General features: G+C 39.0%; 1 protein-coding gene across 2 annotated transcripts in view; it reads left to right on the top strand.

Annotated features, from left to right (window-relative positions):
* Positions 1-247: 247 nt before the first annotated feature.
* Positions 248-6,102, top strand: part of LOC108333857 (uncharacterized) — a 37,919-nt gene continuing 32,064 nt past the window's right edge. The window contains exon 1 of one of the 2 annotated variants that reach the window (XM_017569318.2): positions 248-484. The gene's annotated coding sequence lies outside the window, so the exon portion shown is untranslated. Of the gene's footprint in view, positions 485-678; positions 764-6,102 lie in introns of those variants that run through there. The other variant, XM_052871155.1, reaches the window with a different exon arrangement.

The following is a 6,102-nucleotide window of genomic DNA, read 5'->3' as shown; positions in this document are numbered from 1 at the left end:
AAAGGGTAGTTTTGTAGTTAAAAACAATTGAAGAGGTGTAGGAAGTGGTTGGGGGTGGGGAGGGAGTAACTCTCAACCTGCATATATTTGCATCAATTTGAGCCGCAAGAATTGGATTTGAGCTGCAAGAATTGGATTAGTCTGCACTACAGTACTGTTGGGTTGAAGAAATTGGGCCTGATTAGATTGGACTGTTGCAATTTGGGCTGAACTTTAGTGCAACGACGGCGTTTTTGCCTGGCAGAGCAGTCTTTGCAAGGGTCTTGCTTCGTGATGCATTTGGCAGAGAGCACCCTCTCGCGTTAGGGTTAGCAAGAGAAGAGTAGAGTTCGAGCTCCATAGCACGTGAGCAGAGGTTGTTCTGCAAGGAGAAGAAGCTGACCAAAGCTGACCGGAGCTGACCGAAGAGAAGATGATCGGAGGGCTCGTGATGAAGGCGAAAATAGACCGTCCGATGGGAAACAAAGCGTCAAAGCGTTCAGAGGTTCTCTATTCCTCTTTTCCTTTCTGTTTTTCTTGTTCTGATAGACCCTATATAAAGGGGTTATGTAAATAGTTTTGAGGGGTATCGAGTGGAGGGTGACAGACTCCACGGAACGATTCGAGATCGCGAGTGAGAGAGTAGTGCAGGTTTTTCATTTGCTTTCAAAGTAGCAAGGGTTTATTTCGCTTTTGTAGAATATAGAGATCTTGTTCTTGATTCTGGATTATTTAGAGGAGTTCCATGGGGTGACAGACCTTGGATCATTCTTGAAGTCTTCCGGTATCGATTCTTTTGTAATTCTTGTTTCTGAAATAGTGAAATTTCTTTTTCTACGATGCTTAGTTCATTCTGGAATTATACTTTGTTGATAGTTCATTTTACTTGCAATTTTAGATTCTAATTCAATTTACATTTCTGTTTGATTGGTATTTATTCTGCACGAGATTTTATGATTCTAGCTTTTGTAGTTGTTAATTTTGCATTCTGAAGTTGATTTTAGATTTTCGTATTTTCCTTTTATGTTTCTTTCATTGATTGTATCAATTTGGTTTCTGTTATGAGTATGGTGATGAATTGTAGTTTAGGATTGATTTTTTTTGTCCTTGATGATTGAATTTAGCATAGGTAATTGCTGTTACTTGTTCTTAGAATAGGTTTTCATGATTAGCTATGGTTGGATGTAAAATTCTGAGTTAAGTGTGCATTGGTTGGATAATTGAGTGAGAATTGCCATTTCAATTTCTGAGATATGAACAAGAAGACCCCAAAGTGGACTTCATCTTTTACAGAATGTCATTCTGAAGAGTAATTGAGACTCTTTCTTCCAATCCATTGCATATTTGCCTCTGATTTTTACATTTGCCTAATATACTTAGTCTGTTTCTTTCATTTGTGATTTTACATCTCTTTCCATTTGGTTCTGTACATGAAAATCTAGTCTTTGCATTTACATTTACATTTCTAGAATAGGCATATAACTAAGAGATTCATTTGTTCATTGGTTTCATATGTTGAGCATCTAGGTTTCTTTAATTTGCATATCCAGATTCATTAGTTTAGATCATTTTAAGTTCATTATTGCATTATTTTAGTTTAGGTGTTATTCTTTCATTTCATTTTCTTTCTTTTAAACAGTTTACAGATTTTAGTTTTAATTCTTTTCTTCTTAATTTCATTCTTTTAGTGTCCCCACCTTGCATAAATAATAAGTAGTTAGTTAATAAATAAAAGCAAGACTATTACTGGTGACATACCTTGTAAATGAATGGACTGTAATTTTTTTTAGAATTATTACTCTACTGTCATAAAGTATGAAAGCATGAGGGTTGGTTTAATTAGGAGTAAAAGTTGAATTAAAAACACATTGGAATGGGTAAAGCGTGCAATTTTGTTGCTAGGTACAAGTGATTACATTATTTCAGACTTGTATTTGGATTGCTTATCTTTTTGGATATCTGATTAATTTGTGTACTTTCTATTTGCCTAATAATTCCTGGATATGATATTGCCCTCATATGATATACATGTTCAGCTGATGAAATGTGGTTGAGAGAATGTGAATTAAGCCTGGCAGAATAACTTGAGAACTGAAAATGTTATTTATGTAAGCTGTTCTTTTTGCATGACACTAATGCCCTGCTGCACTGATACCTCTTGTAATATGATAGTCACTAACGTTGCTATATGGTTATAAGTCTAGATTAAATGAACACTTTAGTGTTGTCTAGAATATAGGATTTAACGACAGGGTCTGATGGGTATTATTGACGTTGCCTTGTTTTTTTTTTTTTTTATATATAGTTCAATGGTTGAATGGTCTGAGCATGCTGCAGAACATAACCCTGGTTTATGTGTGTCAATTTTATTAAATTAAAGGTGGTTTTAATTATATGATTGAAGTGAGGGATAATTTGTACGTTATGTGCCTCTTTGCATAGCTAGATTGAGTTGTTTTTAAGTCCAAGTTGGTTGGAGTTCTTTTGCCTTGGAGATTAACGTTGTTGGTTGCTAGTGTGACTTTTGGTTAGAAATAATGTTGATCTTATATGTTTAATGTATTTTGTTTTAACGAGAATGGTTTGGAGTTTGGTGTTGTTCTGCTTTGCATCAAAATACTATTTTAGTCACATGGGTACGTGGTTGAAGTGAACAAGTCCTAGTGGGTAGGCTCCATCTGAGTGCACTAAAGTGCATAACATAATCTATAATTAACAAAGAAAGGTCCTGAACTTGAAGTTCAGAGAAGATGAAGAGTCTTATATTTTGATTAAAGAAAACTGATACACTTTACTACTGTATTTATAGAAGACAGTAGTTCTGAAAGATAAAAACGCGGGAAGCCCCTAACATAAGTATTAATAATAAAATAATGACATTATACTTCAACACTCCCCCTCAAGCTGGAGCATATAGATCATATGCACCAAGCTTGGAACATATAAATTGAATTCTAGGCCCCCTTAGAGATTTGGTCAGAATGTCTGCGAGTTGTTCATTAGAGTTGATAAACTCAGTAACAAGATCCTCTGACAATAACTTCTCTCTGATAAAATGACAATCAATCTCTATGTGTTTTTGTTAGAGTTATTGGTTATTGTGTATGAGTTATGTGTGTATGAGTTGTGTTCAAGTGTGTTCCAACTAAGAGTGAGGTGGAAAGGAGTGTTCCAACTAAGAGTGAGTTGGAAAGGAGTGTGGTTAGTTACTTTGTTTCCTATAAATGTAAGTGTAGAGGTGTTTAAGTCCTCAAGAGAACATATTTTTATCTCAAGTTGGTATCAGAGCAGGTTCATCCTGCTCTGGTTTCTGTCCTAAAGTGGTCCACTAGCATTGTCATTGCTGTTTGCATCTGTCCGGTGCCCATTGTTGCCGTCCGCGATTGTCTTGCCACTGTCTGCAGCTGTGAACTACAGTTTGAAGCTCTTCAACTTATTGTCTCTGCCATCTTGCATCTGTCCGCCGCCGTTCGCCGTCACTGTTTCGTCCGGCGACCACTGGATCTGGTTCGCCTCTTCACGCGACGACCAACCCCACCGGTGCTGTCGTCTGATTCTTCCCCACGTTCCGCCACGCGCCGCTTCTTTGTGCGCTGCGAACAGGCGTGTGTAGCTCACGCGCCGCCCTCTGGCCACCGGAAAGTCACCGCGACACCTTCATAGCCGTCGCCTGGACCTCTTCTCTCTGCTCTGCCCCTCAAAACCCTGCTTTAGTGAGGTCCAGAAGCTCCCCTTGAAGAAAACCCTAAGAAACCCCTAGGATTTTCTAGTTCCTCTTGGTTTTCTGGCTCCTTTTTGGTTCCTCTCCTATTTTTATCAACAATGGTGTCTGGAAGTGTTCTTTCTTTCTTTGGAAGTCCCTCAATTACTTCTGAAAAGCTAAACGGAAAGAATTACCTCTCTTGGTCTGCTGCCGTGGAAATGTGGTTTCTTGGTCAAGGACATTATGACCACCTTGAGCAGGATGCAAGCCAAGTACCTTCTGAAAAAGCTGAACAATGGAAACAAACATATTTCCAATTGTGTGCCCTATTGTGGCAATCTGTGGAACCCCGACTTTTGATATCTCTTAGAGCCTTCAAAACATGTCACTCTTTTTGGAAGAAAGCTCAAAGCATTTATGCTAATGATATTCAACGTCTCTATAATACAGCAAACAAGCTTGCATGTCTCAAAATGACAGACCATGATATGGTCTCCTTCATGACTGAAGCCCAAGCAGTTGTGGAAGAGTTGAGAATGTTCTTGGAAGTGGAATCTTCGGAAGACATCAAGAAGAAGCTTGACAAGTAATATATGGTGATGATCCTCCGTGCTTTACACCCTGATTTGAATCATATCAGAGATCAACTTCTGACAAGTCATGAGGTCCCTTCCTTGGAAGCCTTGACCACACGTCTTCTTCGTGTTCCAGTGCCTTAATCTCAGGTAATACCTCATTGTTCTCAACCCTTTCCCTCCAAGAAAAACCCCATTTTATTACTCTTGCAAATGGCTCAAAAACTTGTTCAAAGGGAGTCGGTCAAGTCTCCCTGTCTCCCTCTTTAACTCTGAAATCTGTTCTTTTTGTCCCTAATTGTCCATTCAATTTAATTTCCTTAAGTCAGTTAACCAAAATGTTACATTGTTCAATAACTTTCAATTCAAAATCTTTTGTTATACAGGAGCGTGGCTCGGGGAGACAGATTGGAGAAGAATATGAAGCTGGAGGTTTATACCATTTTGGATCTTGTTCACGGGTATCCTGTGTTGCAGCTCTTCCCCCTAAAGTGTTACATGACCGATTTGGCCACCCTCACTTGTCAAAGTTAAAAAACAATGTGTCCTGAACTTAGTGGTCTTCAGACTTTAGAATGTGAGTCTTGTCAACTAGGAAAACATGTTAGATCTGTCTTTCCTAAAAAGTCTCAATCAATGAGTAATTCTAGTTTCTCTATTATTCATTTTGATGTTTGGGGACCTAGTCGCGTCTCTTCTTTTGGTTTTAGGTACTTTGTTACCTTTATTGATGAGTATTCTAGATGTACTTGGATTTATCTAATGAAAGATCGCTCTGAATTGTTACCCATCTTCACATCCTTTTTGAATGAAATCAAGAACCAATTTGGTCAAGTGATTAAAATCTTAAGAAGTGATAATGCAAAAGAGTATTTCTCATCCAATTTTTCTGCAATCCTTAGCTCCCATGGTATTTTGCATTAGTCCACTTGTCCTCATAAACCCCAGCAAAATGGTATAGCCGAAAGAAAAAATAGACACTTAGTTGAAACTGCTCGTACCCTTTTGCTTGGTGCCCATATAGCTGTCCATCACTGGGGATGCCATCTTAACCGCCTGTTTTCTTATTAATAGGATGCCCTCCTCCTCTCAATAATAAAGTCCCTTTCTCCATTCTCTTTCCCAATGATCCTCTCTTTCACACCCCTCCTCAGGTTTTTGATTGTGTATGTTTTGTTCACGACATGTCTCCGGAGCTAGACAAGCTCTTTGTTCGTGCGATCAAATGTGTCTTTTTGGGCTATTCTCGGCTTCAAAAAGGGTACCGGTGTTACTCTCCTGAAACCAAGAAGTACTACATGTCTGCCAATGTTACATTCTTTGAACAGACACCTTTCTTCTCTCCATCTATTCAAGATGTCCATATCCTTCAACAGGTCCTTCCTCTTCCGGTAGTTGAGTCCAATATCTCTAATGTCAATGTCAATCCAAGTCATGCTCAAGGTCCTCCCGAACCTTCCTCTTCACATATTGATATCTTCCGACACAGTACCCCGATGGGTAGTCCTCTTCTAGAAAATGGTGGATTTCCTCCTTCAGATCCTTCTCCCTCATCGCCTCCTGCCACGCCTCCTAGTGAAGATGATTTTAGTTGGCCCATTGCTCTCAGAAAAGGTACTCGTTCCACTTGAAACCCTCATCCCATTTATAATTTTCTTAGCTATCACAGATTGTCGCCCTCCTTTTATTCCCTTGTATCCTCACTGTCCTCTATAGTTATACCCAAAAATGTGAAAGAAGCACTTGATCATCCTGGATGGCGACAAGTCATGATTGCTGAAATGCAGTCTCTTGACCACAGTAATACTTGGGAGCTTGTGCCACTTCCCCCGGGCAAAAAGGCTG

Source organism: Vigna angularis, chromosome 11, assembly GCF_016808095.1.
Source record: "Vigna angularis cultivar LongXiaoDou No.4 chromosome 11, ASM1680809v1, whole genome shotgun sequence".
Taxonomy (NCBI): domain Eukaryota; kingdom Viridiplantae; phylum Streptophyta; class Magnoliopsida; order Fabales; family Fabaceae; genus Vigna; species Vigna angularis.
The sequence above is the reverse complement of the archived record's forward strand: the minus strand, read 5'-3'. Positions and strand labels throughout refer to the sequence as shown.